The sequence below is a fragment of the Pithys albifrons genome, chromosome 3, assembly GCF_047495875.1.
Source record: "Pithys albifrons albifrons isolate INPA30051 chromosome 3, PitAlb_v1, whole genome shotgun sequence".
NCBI lineage: Eukaryota > Metazoa > Chordata > Aves > Passeriformes > Thamnophilidae > Pithys > Pithys albifrons.
This window is the reverse complement of record NC_092460.1, coordinates 6,986,668-7,008,952: the sequence shown is the minus strand read 5'-3', so window position 1 is coordinate 7,008,952 and position 22,285 is coordinate 6,986,668. Positions and strand designations below refer to the sequence as shown.

The window sequence follows — 22,285 nt, the reverse complement described above, 5'->3', positions numbered from 1 at the left end:
GCTGCTGACAGCCTATTAAACCCACTGTGCTGTAGGATGCAGGCACTTAATTACTGAGATGGTATCAGACCTCACAGCCAGACTGCTGTGGGATGTACAGGCTTGCAAGCAAAGCATAACAGACATTTTTTAATAAAACTTTAAGCTAGAGAAGCTCTGAATACAGAAGCTGTTTTAGTTCTACTGCTGCACATAGTTTGGGCAGTCTGTAGTTGTGTCAAACAACAGCACAGACCAAAGATGCAGCCACAACAGCTCCTGCAGCATTTTTCCAGAAAGCAGGATTATTCTTCACTGTTGCTTCATGTAACATTTTAAAATTTATCGGTTTTGTTCCCCTCTTTTTCTTGAAATACAGCCAACATCTAACAAAATAGCTCTCCAGAGGGCAAAAATAATTCCCAGGAACAAGACAAATTGTGGAAAGATATGCAAAAGATCAATCAATCACTGCATCCAGCCATGACACACTCCTGTTAACAGCGCTTGCAGTAACTTAGGACAAATCACTTTCCCAATCCTTTTTTTTTTTTTAACTTAGATAAATAGGCCTGCAGCATGCAGAGATGAAGATGGCCAGTGGCAAGTGCAGAAGTTTGCAGAAAACACACAGTTAAGAGAGATCCACCAGCCTAGACTGATACCTGTTGGCCCATTGCAAAGCTGTTGCTCTCACTGCTCACTGCCAGCTCTCTCTGTCATCACCAGTGCCAATGCACAGAGATATGGTTTGGAAAATCTGACTGGTACAAATCACAGAACCAGAACTGGCAGTCTCCGAGCACCTCTGCTTCCTATTGCCTGGGTGCATCTGAATAAAACCAAACCACCTCAGAGCGCGAGAAGGCATATGAGTCAAGGGAGAAAAAGAAGCTTTTAACCCAACCACACTTTCTATTTCAGTGAGAAAGAGAGACCACAAGTTCTTGAAGTACACTGAATAGTGTCTGTAGGAAGAACTTTGAGTACCAAAGGGATGGTCAGCAATATAAAACAACTAGACTACAAAAATGAATAGTGTCAGGCTTATTTGAACGGGTATTTGTAAAATGCACTTAAAATACAGAACTCCTGAGGGAAGGCTATCAAAAAATAATGTAATTCGATATGACGTTGGGAAAGACATCAAAGGAGCTTAAGATTTCTTTCACTCCACCCAAGAATATCTGAGGAATATAGTTCCAAAGCCCAAGGCACAAGTGCAATTGTTTGTTCAGGTGCTGGTCACATCCCCATTACTTCTGTTGCTGTAACAGTACTACAAATCTCACATAGCACCAGCAAGGTAAACCACCATCTGGCAAATAGAAATATTTATTTGCTTTTAAAACTCTTCTCTGGGTGTAGACAGACGACAAAGAGAAATCAAGTTACTGCTTGCTATGCAACACAGCATCCGAGCCCCCCCAACACTCAAGCAGAGTACAAGCTTTTAAATAGCAAAAGTTCTAAGAATTTAAACTAATTCCTTTCATTTTGCCTTTGCTCAGGGCTAGGAGTGCAGACATGGCTCCAGTGGCTCATTAAACCATTCCAGCCCAAGCAATTGTGCTGTGCAAAGATACCCTTATTTTATACCACTGTTTGTTTTGATAAACCCATTCTGTATCACAAGTGTTGATGTCGGAGGAGCTTGAAGAGCAAATTTGTTAAGCTCTATGAAAAAGCTCTATGAATATGGAGAGGAATTGAGTAAATTTGATACACTGGTAAAGGGAGAAAAGGGATAAGAGAATGGCCACCATAAAACCTCATTATGATAGCACCCATGAGAGCCATTGGTTTGCACTCTTACTATATAAAGACTTTTTGTTATAATGGGGATATCTGAAATACTGCTTAGTGCAGTGGGACACACTTTAACTTCACAAAGAATGTTACAACAGGTAACTATTTAATAAGGCTGCTGGAAGATCAGGTCAGCAGGTAATTCACCAGGAGTGAGCCACTTTTCAATATTTAGCTAAAAGAACACACTGAGATAATAATATCTCATTTACCAGCTTGCCCTTCAAGATGCTGTAACACTAGTATCTCCTTTCCAATGAAGCAGACCTTTTATTAGAGAAAGGTCCTTCAATTTAAAGATCTCCCCATGGTGACAGTGTGCCATTTTGCAGCTAGAGATGCAAAGAGTTCTACATACAAAAGCAACTTTTGGGTGGCATTCAAATCTTCCTTGCTTAAAAAGTGTAAGCTTTGTGTGTGTCAGACACAGCCAGCAGCCAACACCTGAAAAGCTGTTTCACACACTCCATTAGCAGCTTCTACTTCCAGTGACACCCATTTAATTTTTCCAAACTTTAAATATCACTGATGAAATCTCCCACAGTTGTTCTCTGCCCCTGCTTAACAGCTGGAAGGAAGGTAGGGCCTTGGGAGGAAGGTAAAACTTTGAAATTTTGGGGTGTTGCTTTGCTCCTCCCTGCCTTTTAAAAAAAACTACCACATTAAACAGGGGGGAAAAAAAGCTTGCTAAAATACAGCAGTTCTGAGCTACCAAGGGCCACAGTTCAGGTTGCTCAAATAGTTTTTGTTTCTCTTTGTTCATGTAGGTATTTATCAAGAATTCTTCCATCCTGATGCTGGGACACTGTTATCTCCCCCATAAAACCCATTTCTCATGTCACTTAGTGAGCAGCAGAGAGTAACAAATGAGCCAGAGGGTTACTAGAAGGAGAAAGCAAGACTGAGCAAGAGGAAAGCTCTTACGTTACACATCTGTTTGACAAGACTTGCCCAGATAATGTCAGAATATGATGCGTAAAATGTTCAAATTATGGCAGCATCAATCCAACATTCCATAACCTTAGAACCTCAAATTCTCCACAGCCCCATGTCTATTCACCTCAGACCAAGAGGCTGAGTCTGAGCTAGTGAAATGCCCCATAGATGATGCCCCAGAAGGACTGCCCCAAAATACAAGCCTACCAACACAAGATTTTGGAATTTTCTAAAAAGACTTCCACTGGTATAACAAGCTCCCTAAGGCACTTAATGCTAACTCTTCCCTGTTCTCTTATATAACTTGGAAATTCAAGTCAATCATGCTTAGCTTGTTAAGACTTTCCTGGAACTGTCATGAATTCTTTCAATTGTGTAATGGTACATTTCTTTATTTTACTTAGGCTGGCGAAGCTCCACAGGCTAATTTCTCTCCATCTCTTTTCCAGGGATCCTATTACCCAAACACTGAAGCAGAAACTGCAGCTCAACGTACTGAATGGACACCTTCATCTGCAGGGAAGAAATGGGTTTTGATTCCCCATGCGATGAACTCGCTGATACTGTGACACAGTGTGGCTCAGAATCAAACTGCTCTGCCTTGGAGAAGCACAAGGAAGATGAATAGAGGTCACTAATATTTAGTCACCAAGACCTTTATAAAAGTCAGAATACTTAGTCTGCAGTGACCCAAAAAGGCCACTGAACTAATAAAACAATAGAATCCATGAAGTATGCGAAAGAGAAGAATGGAAAAATATTGAAAAGGATCCATCCAATCAAATGCTGACTAAAGGAGCTGATAGGGGGAATTAAATGCTCTGTGTTGTACCCTAATAACACAAAGAAAATCTGAGACTTCAAATAATGAGAACAGCAGGGCTCAGCCTTCATGTCCCCCAAATCACATATGACTAAAGATGAATTCTCTCTAGTGGGTAAGCAGCTGCCTAACAGAGTGATGATAAAACTAGTTCAAGCCCTCATATTCCAGCCTTGCTGTGGCTTCCCAAACCCCTTCCAGTTTCCCAGTGGTTTGGCAACTGTGAGAATACTTTCTGGGACATTCATCTCCTTCGTGAAACATCCTCTCATCAGCAGGTAATGTGCGACATCCTGGCTGGCAGTCCCAGGAGTGAAGAGAAGGATTTTAATGAGTACAGACTCTGAATCACTTCCTGATTAGGACTCAAAATGACTTGACTTCATCTTCACCAAGAAAAAAAAATAAAATTAAAGTCTTTGTGTAGAAAAGGCAAAGGACAGTTTTATCTCATGCATCTGAATATAGGAAGCCCTTGATTTCCCTGAAGAGTTTAGGCTGACAGATTATCACACGTTAAAATACTGCCTTGTCAACACCAGGGCACTTGTCAACTAACCTACATTCAAAACACACGTTTAACCAGGCACTGCTGCACTGAGCAAGCACCTTACACTGCTACAGCCCATTCCCAGCCTCTGCTGCTGAAAAGAACTTGGATCCCTCAGCCTAAGCCTCAGGGGCTGTCTCAAGCCTCAGGCTCTTGTTGTGGTCCATGTAAAAACCAGGAAGAGAAGACTTTTTTACCCCCCAGTCACTTCCCCACCTTTACCAAGGGTTTGCATTCCAGCACCAGATTGTCAGCGCACCATCACAGAAACGATACACTATTAATCACCAGGCACTGCTGACAGAGCATTCATTGCCAACAGCACCTTGTACATGACTATTATTCAGCTGCTACCCATTCATTTAAATTAGTGTAAAAAATCAACACCAGAGTGTTCCCAATGCGAGCAAAGGCTTCTGGTACAATCTGTCCCCAGAGAAGTGCAAACAGGGAAAAAGGAGCAAATTTACTCCCCCCCCCCAATATATTACTGTCTCAGTGACAGAGATTTTTCACAGAGTTAATTTTTTTATGTGCTTGACTCTCACCTTATCTTCAAATGCATTAAAAGATAGTGTTGTACCCAAATGAAAACAAAATATACAAAAAACCCCACAAAAACAAATTAGAATTTCCAGCCTACAACTGATCAAGAGTTTCCTCAGGCAAACAAGGAAGGCAGTAACACTGTAAATTCCAGGGGGAACACTATCACTGTTTGGGCAGGCAAAGCGATAAGCTACTTTTCTTTATAGTAAGTGATATCCACAACCATATTCCAGTTGCTGACAGAATTACATTATTCATCTAGCTAGTTTTTTTCTCTATTTCAATACTGAAAATTTTAAGAAAATGTATATAAGGAAGTCATTCAGGCACAGCTCACTTAGGGCTGACTTGACACAATTTTGTTGGGTATTTGCCTCATTGGCCTCAAACTGCTGGGTCAACTATTTTTCTTCTTGGATTTCATTTTCTTAATGAATCCTTTGAAAGTCTATTTAGAAGAAAAAAGAAACTCTCACTCTCTTCAACAGAAAGAAGTGGGTGTTTATAACATTTTACATCAACTAAGTATTACACAGTCTTTAAGAAAAAGTTCTACTCCAGTTATCATGGACTCTCCAGCTTATGATATTTTGGTATTTGCAGTTAAATGCAAGTGTGAGCATTTGTATTACACACACACCAAATATATACATCCCATGCAACCATGTCAATATAGGGCATATGGATATTAACATATTTATGCAAATATGCTAATCTTACTATAAGGAGATACAATGTCTGTCCAGAGGTGAAATCAGAGGGGGTGGGGAGAATCAACCCAAGGTTAAACTATCACCCTTCTTTACATTAGCTTTCCTACTAAATCTGAAACATGGTCAAGTAATAATTTTGAGGTGGCACTAACTGTTCCAAAGGGAAAAGGTTTATTCCCAGCAGAAAGGGATTTTGCAAAAGCAAATCTCCCACAGGTAGGTCTAACAATAAAAAATAAATCACCAAGAAAAAAGGTAAGAAAATCCAGTAATTTTATTTTAGGGGAACAACATTTACTATAGCCATCACTGTCAGCTCCATCTCTAATTAATGAGAAGTTGCAAGGGAAATTCTGTCAAATCTGTGTGACTTTGGAAACTTGTTTTAAATTTGTCTTTGCTTCCACACTTGTCTACAGCTGAAATTCCTGAGAATGTCCTGCACAGTCAATCCCATGGCTGGGACTGACAGTCCACAGTCTATCTGCATGGCTGCAGATAGAGCTCAACAGATGTAGAATATTTTTCCTGCTTTCCCAGGTTTTGTTTTTCAAGTAGAAGACACTCAACTCTTACTAAAGGATGAGAGAAGGGAAGAGTAGGATATTTGATTTGTTATCTTCTGGTCAGCTGGAATTCTACTGGATATCATCAAGAGGAGGGGGGAAAGAATCTTACTCATGTATGTAGAACAGCAACAACAGCTCAGGATTAGCTGCAGACAGAAAGACCATACAGGATTAACACAGTGAACCAGTCATCATGCTTACTAGAATATTCAAGAGCAAAACATTCAGAGGATTTCAGGACAGGATTTAGCAGAATTTGACTGAAAATAGCACCACCCTTTGAATAAGCTTTATTGAATACCACAGCACCCAGCATCTCTTGACCAAAACTACTTGATGTGCATTGATTTCAGAAGCATTTCTTGTGTAACCTTGTAAAGCTTCAGTGCACTGGAAAGGATGGAAAGCTGGCAGAAAAGTGTCTGTACACAGGTTCCAGGGTGCAGGCAAGAGCCTTACCTCCAGCAGAGGAACTTTTAAAAGACTGAAATGCAGGGTAAGTATTATTACTGTCAGATGCAGAGTCAGGAACCCAGCACCACTTAATCAGCTTCTGCTGCTGAATTATAGGCTTTTGCTGTTGCTTTTTTCTTTCTGAAACACTTTGACTGCTATGACAGCCTTACTTGTGCTAAGGGTTGTCAATAATGACAAAAGGGATACTCTGAGCTTCATATTTCAGGTTGGATTACCTGCCTTAGAAGACTGTATTAAAAATAAAAAAGAAATTCAACTGGAAAAGGCTTACTGCTATTACGGCAAAACCTGGCTGTACAACACTTCAACATCAGGGAGCTGAAATGCTCCTGGAACAGCTGCCTGTGCTCTTTCTCAGCAGCTCTGGAGTAGTCTCTCAGATGGAAGCAAAGCATCATCCTTGGATCTACATGGATCCATCATTGCTTCCATCTGACAGGACTTAGCAGTAGACAAGGATGAGTGGAAACAAGCTGGCAGGAGAGAAAACACTCCCTGCCCTTCTGCACCACTGAGTGCATCCCTGCTCTCTCCAGACCAAAGTTACTCCATGATATAATTTCCCACATTGCTGGAGGAGCCACACAACAAGCAACAGGTTCCCAGTCTGGCCCTTTCCTGAGCCAGCCCCTCTAACAGAGAAGCCCTTCAGAGCAGACTCAGCCTCCAGGGACTGAGCTTGCCTTTGCATTTCGCCCTTTTTTCCTTTTCCAGAGTGGAAAATAAGCATAATTAACAACATAAAGCTCAAGCTGCTGAACCTGGTAGTTCAATTTAAAAACCAGCTCCATACATTCATGCCGTGTAGGTGTGTTAGAAGTCTTATTAATTGTCTGGACAAGCACTGCCTTAAATCTTTTTTGGCTGCTGATTCCAGCTGCTAGATTTGTAAACTGTTCCCATTCACACAGACTGATACCCAAACAGCCAGAGCATGGAAAGGACAGCAAATAGATCCCAAGTGGTAACACTGTTGATGTTACACAACACTGTAACCTAACCCAGCACACTCTCCACACCAGGGCCTGGGAAGCTCTCCAAGTGCCACTGGCACCCCCAAAGAGTCGCCCTCACAGCTGGCTGATAACTGCCTTTATGAACCTGCAGTCCTGGCCAACCTTCGCATAGTCACATGAGCTTGTCCATCTTACACACTCCTGGTTTATTTTTCTACACTCCTGTTGGCAGCTTACACAGCAGTAAATGATTGGAAGTGCACAAGGACTAAATCCCTAGTTCATGGTCAACTTGGCCATTCATCCACAGAAAAGGGATACATGGAAAGGCAGCTGCAATATGTGAAGCTGCTACAGCCACTGCCCATGCTTTACCTGCCCTGTGGGCAAATTAAGCTGATCACTCTTCATCACTATTAACAGAGTGATATGTAAAAACAAGTAAGTAAAATAATTTAAGCCTTGCCTGCAAATTTCTCTGAAACTCCTGGCAAAAAAACCACAAACCCTTCCCAGTGTAACAGTGGGCACAGATCAACAGCTAAGTTAGCTCTAAAGGCAAATATTCCATTTTCACTGAGAGATGCAGTGTGCCATAATATGAATAAGAAACAAAGACCCCTTTCATTCTGCTGACAAATACAGTATAGCATGTCACAAATCACAAGGGAAGCAGACAACACAATGGCAGCAATTAAATGAGTGTCTTTTTATTAAGAAATAAATATAATAATAACTGACTGTACACTCCCCTCCTCCCCAAGCCTTCAAGAATTGAACTGGCTAACATGGCTGTAAGTATTTAGAAATGTTACTTCTGCTACACAGAAAACTGTCTTAAAGGAGGGGTATATTGAACCAGTGTAGCAGGATGGCCACAAATACAGAAATAGATGTTTTGTTTTATCCATGTCATACACCTTGTTTATTGCAATTTACACACAGCTTCTGCAACTCATTCACAATTGATGTATTTCTGCTGAAGCTGACAAAAATATGCCCCTTTTTAACTCTCTCACTGCTGAATTCCAACTGAGACACCATCTCTGCCTCCTCCATCCTTGCCCTCTGCTCTGGTGACCCTGCTTGCTCCTGGGAGATTCACTTCCCAGCCCTCACACCTGCCGAGTTTCGGGGATATTTGCAGAAAAAAGAGGACCTTCCTGGCCATGCTACGCCTTTAAGCTGTAATCAGCCCCTCTGAGCCTGTTTCCCGCTGGCTCCAGAGCCAGCACAGGGGACTGCTGAGCAGCTCAGCTCCCGGGTTCGGCACCTTGTCCCAGGCAGTGACCCCGGCGAGGAATCGCGCGATTCCCGCCTCCCGCTTCCCCTCCAGCATCCTGCGCGGCCGTCTCGGGAGCCGCTCCATTTGCACCCCGCCGAGAGCATCCCTGGCGGGGTGTCCTTCCTGCCCCCTCCCCGGCTGAGCCGCGGCTGAACAATGCGGGGACAGACATTTAGCAACACCTGCTGTATCGCATTAATATGCACAGGGATGTATTGATGGTTTTTCCCATCCAGCACTAAGACCGCATTGTTCGGGGCGATCCATCAGTGGATCGCTCCCCCCCGAACGCCGGCCCCACAAGCCCCCTTCTGACATGTCCCCTTGTCTCCCAGCCCGGGCTGACGACCACGTTTAGGAATGCACTTCATTAAATCGGAGCTGCCCCATTCCAACCTGCAATGCGGAGGCAGTACAAAGCCAGCGCCACGCTTCCTCCCGCATTTCTTTCAAAAGCCCCATTGTTCGGCAGGCATCTGGTCCTGATCTCAGCCTATTCGTGCCCATTGACCCCGCTTTTCGCAGCACACCCGCTCGCCAACGGGCCTCACGTAAAGCCTGCTTGATGAATTAAAAAGCAGCACTAGCCATCTGTCCTCCCAGGCTGGGCTAAGGCTGTCAGCCCCGCTCCGCAGCTCCTTCCCAACCCCGCAGCCTCCCCTCGCATCCCGCTCGCTCCTCACGCACAACCTGCGGCTGAGGAACCGCTGAGTTCGCTCGGCAAACACAGACCCCGCTTGTCACACTCGCTGCTTTTCATTTCTTACGTTCGCATCTAGGAAAGAGCGGGGGGCAAAAGGAGAATACAACAGAACGTTCTCACTTGCCTGAGTCCTTCGAAATTCAAGCACAAATACAAGATTAATCCTTCCTTTGTGAGGTCTTGTCTTTAAGTCGTGGTATGTAATGATCCTCAGCACTGCAGCAGAGGGGAATAAAAAATGCAGGGATCATAAGCAGGGGGAGGACAGGGCTTACTTACATCAGGGTTTCTGCCACATGACAATAGGTTTGAGAGGGAAGAATAAGCTGGCAGCAGCAGCTGACAGTGCAAAAGGGAGAATGCAGAAGCCTGCCTTTTATATTATTGGTGACATTTCTAACACATGACAACAATTTCCATCTGTATTTAAGCTGGGAGTGTGAGGAAAAGAGCATTACATCACGACTCCTCTATTCCTAGGGGCTGTGGAATATGTAGGCCAGAGGGATTAAAAAGCACCTGTGTATGCTGGAGATCTGAAATACCACGAGACAGATTTTTTTCATCCCCCTCTCTTCTTTCTCCCTCACCCTTTTTATTTCTGTATCACCTTCAATGAGCTGCTGTTTGAGAATATGCCCAGGGAAGTGCAAAATGGTATTGTCCTAGTTTGCGAGGCACAAGCATGGGGGAAGGATGCAAATACGTATTTCCAGGTCTGTCTCTCTCTCTCCGTAGGAGATACAGCACTCATTTTTGCAAGCAATCAGACAGAGTACAGAGCATCTTCCTATTTGCTGTCGTGCTTGTCCCAAGGGCTTCGACTTTCTCTTAAAGTACCATCTTCCTTTAAGCCTGCAGGGAATTTCAGTGACTGTAGCAATGATGATTTTTTTTCCCCCCTTTCTTTTACAGCCTGTATCTTTTTAAAAGTAAACATCCCGAACAGGGGCTAAAGATATTTTGGAAAAAAACACTTGACTGCTTCAGAGCCAGCAGGTGTCCGTCTTGGACATTTTCCACATATCTCACAGGGCTGGATTGCTTGGATGCAGCACTGAAATCCCAAAGGAACTCCAGCCTCATAAAGAAATCTGCTCCCCTGCAGCTTTGCTGTGGCTTGTGCAGCTCCACTGAGACAGGCAGGACATGGGGATCCCAAGGATCACGTGGGAGGTGCTGGTGGGGTGGGTGCTGTGATGCTTTGAGCCACACCAGCTGACAAAGCAGCTCCATACAGGTGTGGACACAGGTGACAGTTCGTAAGTTTACAGCACGCATATGCAAGGGCCAGGAAATGCCAGGGAAAAACATCATTCTCTCCCACTACCAAACCTGGCAGCAAATACAGATGCTGCTCCTGCTGAAATACCTAATCCCCAAAAGTGCTTGAACTGGATAGGGGCAAAACACTGAGAGCCAGCAAGCCTTGTATTACCTTTTTAAGAGAAATGGCCACACACGAGCAGGAGACTAGCCTGATTATAAACATATAAAACAGCCTTAACTTTATGGGACATAAATATTTTCATGAAAACACCAGCTGGCCCAAGATGCTGGCTCATTATATGCCTCTTGTTTAAAAAGAAAAGATAAAAATTCATTGCTCAAGATCACCTTCCTGATCTTTCAACAACGGCCTCATTGAGCCATAAGCTGTGTTTTGAGTATATGTCTGGCCAGCTCACAGCTGCCATGGGAAGCCCAAAGCCTTTGATAATGTTGGGTTTAGAATACAGGATACAGTAAATTTGAAGACTGCAATACAAAAATAAATAACTCTGAATTCCTTGCCCCTCCTCTTCATGTCCACAAAATACAAAAATCTGCACGAGCCACAGTGAAACTCTCTCAACCAGATGACACTTCAATGAGGCAGCACCTAAATGGAACATTCCAGAAAAAGCCTCTTTATTAAAAAAAGAAATGGAGCATTTTTACTTTACACTTATTCAGAGATGCAGCTCCCCAATCATTTATGAAAACACTTTCATAAGATTTAGAAGGGGGGGAAAAAAGGAAACAATGAAATGACTTATTTTTAATCTGGGGTTTAAAGGCTTTTTCTCTTTCCAAAAAAAAAAAAAAAGTCCCACACACAAAGAAAGAAATTCAATGCAAACCTCTGTTTCTGTATCATGAAAGCGCCTTCCAGCACCAGAGTAATCAATTTCTCAGAGCTTGTGTGGTCTACAGAAAAAGCCAAAGAAGGTATTTAAGTTTATACAGCCTTCAGCATTTTGATGGTTTGCTTTTGAAATACGACATGTTTAAATTTTATATATTTTTTTTTGATTTAGTTATGTCTTAAGAAAATGGTTGCTGCCAGTAGAAAAAATAGAAAGAAGGGAGAATAAATGAAATTCAACCTGTTTTTGAGCTGTTTGCCTATTCTAAAATCAGAGTAAATTTAAAGTTGCACCATGAAAATTATTACAATTTTAAGTACAGCTCGCATTATTATATTAAACCCAGTCTTAATTTAGCATCAAACACTTTGGCTCCTATGAACAAATTAAAAATACTAGATTAGTGGTGCTCCAAATCCAAGCATCACCAGATAAGTAGCCACACAAATTTACAGAACCAGTAAAGGAAATACTTTTTCAGATGCACAAACTTTAACTTTTCTAGAGCTGAAAGTCAAGGGCAAATCATAAATCACTTCAGGATGGGGAAAGGAGTCTTTGTCCTTACGATAACCCCAACTACCACCATGAAAGAAGACCATCTTGAGACAAGATTTTACAGCTGGGATTTAACTCACAGGATGGAAAAAGTGTGAGATAGAGCACTCTTGTAGGTAGGAACAAACTTCTCCAACAGACTTGTCATTCTTTCATCAGTACATTTTGGATCCAATTCACTTACCATGTGGGAACAGCAAATGGGGAACAAACTGTGAATTCAAATAACTGTAAACTCAGCAAGATGTGGAAATAAAACACAGATGGTGCACTTCAGATTAAGGGTCAGCATTTCACCGTCGCTTTCCACTTTTACATTGTGATAGGTGATGTATAACAACCACCTCCTTCTCGAGACAGCGCTCTAATTAAACCATGACTCACTTAGGAAAACAAGGAGGCAAGTGATCCCTCTGCAGAAGCCTCCTGCCAGTCGAGAGGAGCTAAGGTTACTTGGTTAAGCTGTGGCTCATGGTTTTGTTGCTTGAGGATTAATGATTACGAGTAGAAGTTGTCTCTGCTGGATGACACAGCCCAAAAAAGTTTCTTCAACACTTCCAGCTCCCAGGCACACTGCAGCAGGGCTGCTCTGCCTGGCAGGGCTGTGCCCAGCACCCACCACAGCCCCTGCCCCTGCCCCTGCCCTTAGTCCCCTCTTCACCACCTACAACTCCAGCAAGACTCTGTAGAGTCTGCTCTCATACCTGTTCACAGAAGTACTCTGTAGAGGCTGCTGTGATACCTGTTTGCAAAAGTCAAGAACACAACCACTGCTGACAACATTTCCCTGTGCAAACCCTTAGAGAGTGCTCAGTCCTAAAACATCTCTTCAGGTTCGCATGGTGCTTGTCTCAACACTGGGATAATTTTATTCTTTAAAGCCCATTTTGTCCAAAATCTCAGGAATGGAATTTAGGATGACTTTATTCTGGCTGTTAAGTGTTAATTACATGCCTAGGGCCCTCTAGGCAAGAGTGTGCTTGCAAGAACAAGTTCAAAGAAGAAATAAAGGAGTAAGTACAGATTAGATGACAGAAGAACTATAAATCTATAGGAGCTTCAAATGCCGGATAGAGAGGAGCAGTGGTGATTGTAAGGTGATTATTACCTTCAAAATATGCCAGAGGTTGTTTATCAGATCAGAGTTAATGAGGGAGAAATCTAATAGTACTATAATATTAAATTTACCACTTTAATGGTATCATCAATGTTCTATAATGTGGGCAATTTACAGAATGTCTGTCAGTGTGATTCTCCAGTGTGGTTAGTTACACAGGAGCAACACTACTGCATCTCATCGGCTGTTCCCTTCCAGAAAACACTGGGTGTGTTGTAGAGGATTGCAGAAGGCTGAGATAGCAAAATATATCTTCAAAACAATGTGAATGCAAAAATGGAAAAGATATCTATGAACACAATGAGATATTTACATTACTGAAAGAACTGGGTCCAGCTCTGTCCCACTGTTGAGTCCAGCCTTCCTACTTCTGTGCTGCCACGTAATACCCTGCTGGGTTTTCCCCAACTCTTTGGCACATCTTGCAACACTTAACTGCTCTTCCCAAAACCTTCCACACCAGGATTTAGGAGACTTGCTAATAACCTCACTATTCAAGTTCAGTTTCAGCTCTCATGTGTTATCCCCCCTGAACAAAACAAAACACAAAAAACCTCACCCCTTAGAAAAACATGAACAAAGATGGCAGTAAGGTCTCAGAAACTAAAAGGTAAATGATAATAGTCAAAGTATCCAGTTACAAGATTTTGATTACTAATTCAAGACCTGTGAGCACTCGGAGATGGCAATGCTGTGTTTATTAATAGCCATCTCCTAAGGTATTCAAGGAAGAGTTTGCTCTAAAAACAGCAGCTTCTTAATTTGGAGTTCCTCCTTCCCCCAGCACCTGCTCCAACCCCTCCATTCTGAGGTTTGTCAGTACAAATCCCTAATACAGCAAAGATTACCTGCACAGTTTTAGCATATGAAAAATCTGCCATTAAGTAGCTTTAAATTTTGGTATTTGAGTTGCCATGATGGTCTGAGATAAAAATGAAATAGTATCAATGTTTCTAATAAGCCCCACTGCTCCTTCCTACAGGCCTCCTTTTACCAACATCAACATTTGTTTACTGCTTTTTCTCCTGGTAAATGAAGTGTTAAACCTGAAGTTCAAATAAAAAGTGCAGATAGTGAATGAATGATGAAGTATGACATATAATTCAATAGTAGATGATGCTTTGATGTTTTTCTCCATCTTCAGCTCCAAAAAGACCCTGCAAGTAGAACTGCAGTAGAACTATCCACCTGATTACTCTGTGATACAAGTCTCATTTTGAAGATACATTAGCCTTTCAAAGAGCCATTTATTAGACATTTCCATTTAAATAATAATTTTCACAATCCTCAGTCAAACAGATGTATTCCCTCTTAAATCACTAATTAAGAGCAGTCTGGGACATTACAAAGCCCTTTAAAAGGAATTCAGAGAACTAGTGTCCCCCTTAAACAAATCTGTTATGGCAATAACCCAGGAATCTCGACTTCATAACTCAAAGCACTAATTATTCAAGAAGACATTATTAAAAAAGGATACATCTAGACTATTAGGACTAATGGGAAAGATTTATTTTTCCTTCAATAGGGGCAGGACTAGAAATATTTGTTCTATTTTTTCTACCTTCTTATTCACTTGGGGTGGGGGGAAGGAAATCAATGAAGATTAATTTACCAAGTTATTCCCAGTAAAGGTACTGGATATGACTCTCCCCAAAGAAAACCAGCAAGCAGAATCTAAACAGCTTTATAAATGATTACATGGCTAATCGCCTCGCTGCTGAAATAAAGACAAAAAGGATTTAGAGGACAAATACAGCATGCCTTATGTGAAGAAACATGGCAATGTTAAAAAAAAAGGATAATTAATTGAAGATGAAATGTCACAACTCTGCATTCCCATCAAACCATCAGAAGGTTTCATCTGCCACTGCCCCCCTGGGCTCTGAGACTGTCACGGCAGCACCGTGTGTGACTGGGATGGTGTCCTCCTCTGCAATGCCACTGGATTTGCCCATCCTACACTGCAGGTATCACACTGGACCAGAGTAATATCCTGTCAATGGGATTTACAGGTGTTCCTTTTTAAACACTGACTTCTTCAATGAAAGAAGCACAAGACTTTTTTAACAGTGAAACCACCAACACATTCAAGCACAAACATACCTATACAGTGCTGAGTGCTTTCTACATGGAGTTAATGAAATACCAAATGCCAAGCCCAAACATAAATGTGAGTGGAAAAGCAGGTTAAAGAATAGCCACACATTTAAATTTTCCTCATTTTAATCCATCCCTTTTGCTCAGAACATGCATTTTCTTGCCTTGTAGCATAATCAATACACAGTAAACCTTGAACAGATGCATGGTGGTAGTTGAAAAGAAATCAAACTGCCTAGAAATCAAAAGCTGTGCCACTGCAGCACTCAAAAATGATCTAATCAGGACCCTGGGACATCATATGAAAAACTATGGCAGGACAGAGCCAATTTTGAAGTAAATAATGTGGGGTAATTCATCTTCACCCCTTCAGCCTCCAAACAGCAGAGTACCTGCTCTCAGTTCTGATTTACTCTGCTTTCCCAGAGATTCTCACCTTAGAAACCTTTACATTTCAAAACATACACACAGACACTGGTTGTACTACCTAAATATCCACTCACAGATGCTTTGCTATAGTACAAGGCAACTGCCATGAAAAAAACAGAAAATTAAGTACACTGGGGGATAACAAAGAAAACAAAGAATCTCTTCCCTGTAATCTCTTCCCACACTTCTTACCCAAATCTCCTTTGGCAAGTGGCATGGGAGAGCCTATAAGGCTGAGCTCCTCTGCTTTGTACTGTTCTCTGGTGCCTCATGCAATTTCAACTGGGTGCACAGTGAAATACAAAAAAGCTATTCCTCACAAATGGGTAAGCAGATGGAGCAATATTTGCTATCATAAGTGCCTTTATTTCCAAATTACAAAAAACCTAAAACAAACAAACAAACCCACCCCCAAACAATAGTTCTACTGGCACAAAATGTGCTATTGATCTGAATGGATAGACCAGATGGAAAAAAGGTTTGAAGTCTCCTAGATTAAACAAAAATTATTGTCTATATAAAGGAACTAAACTACAGAAATATTGGCTCTCTTGCTCAAAACAGGGTATTCTTTTCTCTTTTAAAAGTGAAAACACATCTGGTTCGCTAATATGTGAAAGAATTATAACCTTGAAAACTGCAGGAGACAGTGCTGCAATTCGGCACTGCCTGGAACACAACTGCAGTGATTTTCTAAAGCCACTGGTTGTACTCAGGATACAGTCCCTGCTGAAAATACAGGAAAAAGTAAATGTATATACTTACCTGGCATGGAAAATATACATCATATTCTACAGAGCTAGATTAACTCACAAGCAAGTGTTCTTGAGAAAAAAGTATCTTTACATACTGGTTGTACCTATATTTTATGCCCCAGTGATAAGGCCACTATTTTAAAAATATTGAAAACTTTTTCCTAACATAAATCTTGTAAAACAATTAATTATGTTTTGTGTGTTAGAAAAGAGTCTGCTGTGCCTCACCTTATCAGTGTGGGCCTTTAAGTGAATATTTCATGGATGCTGCAACTATTTCTCATTACAAAAGCAGAATTACACCTCCAGGAAGGGAACTACAACAAAAGGTACTTGGATAATAAATACGGCTGGAGGTCTGTAAAGCTTTTGAGAATTCAAAGAACATTTGTGTACATAAACTGATGATTTATTGCCTGGGAAGAAAACTAATGTGCACTGTCAGGGATTCTGTTTATCCTTAATAAAAATTAGTAACTAAAAATACCTTTGAAATTGTGACTCAAATATCCCCACATGTAAAACCACATTCATTTGTAACATAAAGGTCTTTATGCTTCACTTCAGCAATTTTTCCCAGTATACTGATACACGTTTATACTCAATATTCTAAAGAAAAGAACCTTCTGTAAGCTGGTTTGCATATCCCTTCTGTCAATTCATTTTGAAGTTCAGAAATACTTATGAGGAACCCAGAGCTACAGGACTTTAAAAACTACCCTGGGAAATCACCTCAGTCTGCATGTCTGACAGCAGTTTCATCACACTCCAGCCCCTCTGGTCTCTCTAGTCCTCCATTACCTGCAGATGATGGTGGTTACACATGTAGCAGCTCATCAGACTCCTGGAGCAGCTACACTACCCTTTGGAAGTTCAGTTATCCATGAAAACCATTAATTCAGATAATAAGCTTCAGTGCTCTCTTCTACATCCACTTACTGAAGTTTGTCTTATCAATACTGTCAAGTTTCCTTGTTCAATATTACTGGTTTTCCTTGGAAAGGAGACTTTTCCTTTGCACCAGCAGATCATTGGAATAAAGAAATTTGCTCTCAAATTTCCCACCGAAATGTGAGTGCTCAGGCCAGCCAGGTGCCTGAGTGTTGCTGGCTTTTCCTAAGCCTCCTCATGGATCACTTGACACACACACTATTGATTTTTATCAATTTCTTTCCATTTTACTCCACACTCCCCTGTAAGACTAACCATGACAGTTGGAGCTACTGTTCTGTAATTGAAGACAGGGGAACAGATCAAACTCTGGGAAGGTGAGAGAACAGACAGAAGAAATGAAAGTGGTAAATCTCCAATGTTCACATCTCCAACCAGTTAATCCCAGGCATGTACTTGGTTTAGGAAAGTGAATCAACTGTTGAATGGTGAACTCCTGAAGGTTTAAAAGACAATTTTGTGAAGAAGAGGCAAAAAACAAGAAAAGAATGCCATATAGTATCTAGACTGACATATAAGACTTAACTCTATGCTAACCACAGCACTGTCCCCATTTCATCTGCCATCAAAAAGACCTTGCACTTTCCAGAGTTTTGCTTCTGAAGACCTTGCACAGCCCTGAAAAAAGATAAATGCAGAATACACCTGAGTAGGGAGGAAACTAACGAGCTGTTATTTCAGTCATGTCTGCACCGGGTATACTGCTTTGGAAAGCAAATACAGATACCAGACCCATCACAGCTGCCTCTGCATGTCACACAAGACTGAAACAAGTGGAGGATCAAGTAAATGGGAAAAAAACAAAACCACAACATGCTGAGGTAAGCTTTTATTGAAATAATTTCACCTCTCTGATTCTTCTTGATGCACTTTGAAAAGAAAACTGCTGTCAGCTTGTTGAGAATAAGCAAGTAGGACAAATGGCCAGTACTGCTTGTTTATGTTAAACAGATGCCCTCTACCATCATTTCAAAGAGAGGAAGATAATCCTGTCTGTTCAGACTCCTGGGAACAATGGTTTAGACATGCTGCTGCAGTAGGCCCTTGAAGTAAGTTGCTATCACACATCTTTCTCAATTAACACTATTGCAGAGATATCCCAAGGTGAGGCTACTTAGAAACACCTATTTAATGTATATTCTGCTACATGTACTTCCAACTAATTGCATTTTCCACCAGGCAAATCTTCACATACAACAATCATTTTGGGGGAGGCTCTGCTCCTAGAAATATTCTCTTGAGACCTAAAGTGAGGATGTCAACACGCTCTACATCACTGACCCTCAGCCTCCCCCAAAATGAGGTGTAAGGCAAGTCACACCAACTTCTGTTAGCACAGGTGGACTCAGATGTGTCCAGCAAGATGCCTCACACAGTTAAATAAACCTGCCCTTTTGCCCTTCAGCGTCTGGGCTGGCAAAGTTGAGCTGGAATGAGTGAAATCCACACTAGAAATAAGGTGTAGGCCAAGTCTTTGCATCAGTCAAAGCACTTCTGGTACAGTTATAGACAAGGGGTGATCACAGAATTGTTGCCAACTCACAGTAGCTTAATGGAGCCACTAATTACCACAACAAACAGAGCATTACCTCTAGTTATTTCCATCAGGCACACAGGAAAAACGTAGTGCTTCAAAACAAAAGAAGGTGAAGGGGTAGACAGAGATTGGACCAACATCTTGCTAATCTGGATGATGTATTTAAGGTTTTTTTTTCTAGTTTTGGCAACGGATCCTACATGCTAGGAATGCAAACAGTAATTAATGTAAATATACATAAGAATAATTTTGCTCAAGTTTTAAAATTTTTATTTTTCTTAAACAAAAGACAAAAATAGTCTAAAATGAAGTCTCTACACCCAGCATGTGAAGTTTACAGTTAAATGAGAGCCTGAGGAAGAAAGTCAAGGAAATAACACACAGTAGTGGTTCAGCTGAAATAAAAGCTAGTTCAGTGGCTGAACTACACTAACTCTTCCAAAGATTTGTCCATTGTAGCATGGCTTTATAACCACTTATGCACCATCCAAGTACACAAATGAGGTGCCCTATCTCTTTCTTACTCTGTCTTGGTCCCAGCTTATGATGCTCTAGTTGTAAATTCAGAGGAGAATGCTTTGGGTCTGTAAATAAACCCGTGGGTTTGGTGCGATAGTAACAGCAGAGCCCTTGCGACTCACAACAACCAAACTTGGAGGCCACCTGGAATCTTGTCACAGCTGCTGTTTACTATAGAACGTTGCAGAAAAGAACCAGCTCAATGGGGAGCTGGGAGCTGAGGACTCAGAAAAAGCATGCTGAGGGGCAGATGGCACAGGGGAGCAGGGGAAGACTTCAGTTTGCAAAAATATGTGTGTGGTTCATTGACTTATTTCAATAATACATCACCTTTGGGTCCATTTCAAGGTTTCATTTCTTTATGATAGTTACCACCTTTAGAGATCAAATCCTCTGGTCTCTCAGAAAATGATCCATGTCACCCATATAGACAATGCCCATAGCACCTTTGGGGGCTGACATCATCCCTCAACGGTTCAGCAGAAAATAAATTAAACTCTTAACCAACTTCCCTAAAGAAAAAATCTAAACGATGTTGTATGTTGTATAAAATAATCAGGCTGAGGCAAACGTTCTGTATCTTTCCCCCCCCTCTGTCTTCTACAAAATCTACAGCCGTGCCTTCACTCAGTCCCTGAGTCAGCCAAGCACACAACCAGCACATGGCTCTGTGGGAAACAGAAGCCCTCTGGGTTTTCTCACCACCTGCACCAAACCAGTCAGCACTGAACCACGTGGGATTCTTACCGGGATTTCTGGGGAAGAACTGGTTAACATCACCTTTCTCCATTTTGCATTTACTAATTATCACCTCATTTAGCCCTTATATTAGTGCAATAAAAAGCAGCTGTTGGGCCAAGCATGCTCAGTCCAAGTGACCTTGTGTTCGTGTTTGTGTTTACCACATAATCAGCAGGGAATTCCATTTTCAAAATACAAGGCTTCATAATCCATTAGCACTAGAGATTGGTCCAGGGCTCTGGATTTACTGGTCACGTGGATGAAGGAATAAAAATATGAGTGTACAGCCAGATTAATCTCCAGACTTGTAAAGCATCCCCACCCACCCTCTGTGGGTCAGTCTCATTCAAAGTCACATATGAATATTAGCATCATTCTTAAGAGCTACCACTAATATCATCCTCACAGTACACACAGAAAAAAATTAAATGCTACCTGCCTGACAACACAGAAAGTATGGAGACACACAGTAACTTACACCACTTCTCAGATTTTCCACTTATTTCATAAGTGGAACATAAATACTGATGTACCTATTGATACACCAAAAACCTGTACCTTCCCCAGCTGTTTCTAAAAGGCAGGAATCACTTTCACTGCTCTTAATTTTAAATCAGAAGTCTTTAGCAAGTTCAAGCAGTTTAGATCACCATCAAGTTCAATAAATCAAATAAAAGAATCAATGGAAAGCTTTTCAAAATGTAACCTTGGTAACATGTAAAATGCTTCCCCAGAACTTACACTCATTTGCTTTATTTGCTTTAGGAAGTGAAATATAACACATAGGCAGAAGGGCATTAGTATCATGACATTGGATCTCCCAGCCTAATACTGCACGTGCTCTCCTGGAAGGCACTTTTTGCAGCATGCTTTAAAAATCTACAGACTGGCAAGTTAGGTGATTGAAAAATAATCATATTTCACGTTGACAAAATGGAAAATGGAAGTGTTCAATAGGAAATAATAACTCATATTTATTCTTTATGTCCATGCACAGCACTTTAAACATAATTTGTTTCATGCTTTTCACTGATAAAATGAGAATAAACTCAATGGTGTTATAACAGCATCTGCCATTTGAAGAATCAACATTTGTCAGTGTTACCACCCAATTTTAACCGTGGTCTTACACAGCTCTTCTGCATGCAGCACTCAGACTGAAAATGGCTATTACTCTGTGTACCACTATGTGATATTTGATGGCAAATACTGATTTTTGAGTTGCAACATAATTATTCAATATTTATGTAAGTCTACCAGGATAAAAAATCTCCAATTCACATTGAGATAGAAAACTTCAAAATATTCTGCTGTTCATCTCAGTATCCTATAGCTGTTTTCTAGTTCTTATCCCAGCCTGATCTGAAAGGCATTATTCCCACAGCTCATCCAAGTTAAGCAGAAAAACCTTTTCTTTACAATAGTGTCCCTTGGCAGCTGGAGAATGTCACCAGAGGTGCAATGAAGTAGAAACACTCTCCACTCTTTGTATGTCTTCCCAAACTTCCAAGGACAGTCTCATTTCAAGCAATGATTCTGACCTTCTAAAGATTACCACGCTCCAGACTTCTCAGGTTTTCTCCTGGTTGTGTGTTTTGGTTTTTTGTTGGTTTAGTTGGGTTTTCTTTGAGTGAAAGTGAGTATTTCTTTCTCAGCTTTACTAACTTTTGCTGCTTATCACCTATAGAAATAGAGGACAACCTTCCAAGACAGCAGTTGTCTGCTACAATGGCACCCAGCCAAAAAACACTGTTCAATTCTACAGGTTAAATAAGCACCAGAAATGAAGTTTTCCTAAGGAAAGCAAGATAGGAGCAGTTTTTGTACTTGCAGGTTTCAAAGCAATAAGGAACATTCACCATTGTGATGTTAATATAGACTATTTCTATGGCAAGCACTCACTTCATGGCATAATTTTTTATTTTTTTTTCTCCAAAGTAGGCATCATGAGCCTGCATCAAACCAAAAACGTAATCAAAAAAGCAGAGTTCAGGGATGAGTCATTTTCCTCTTCAACCCTACCTGAACCTTGTCTGCTGTCACACACACAAATCTGCTCAAGCTGGAAACAGTCTCCCCCAGAGCTGTGCACACCACCACAGA

General features: G+C 41.3%; 1 protein-coding gene across 19 annotated transcripts in view; it reads right to left on the bottom strand.

The window, feature by feature from the left end:
• MAGI1 (membrane associated guanylate kinase, WW and PDZ domain containing 1) overlaps positions 1 to 22,285 on the bottom strand; it is a 336,793-nt gene that overhangs the window by 146,569 nt on the left and 167,939 nt on the right. The window lies entirely within an intron of this gene.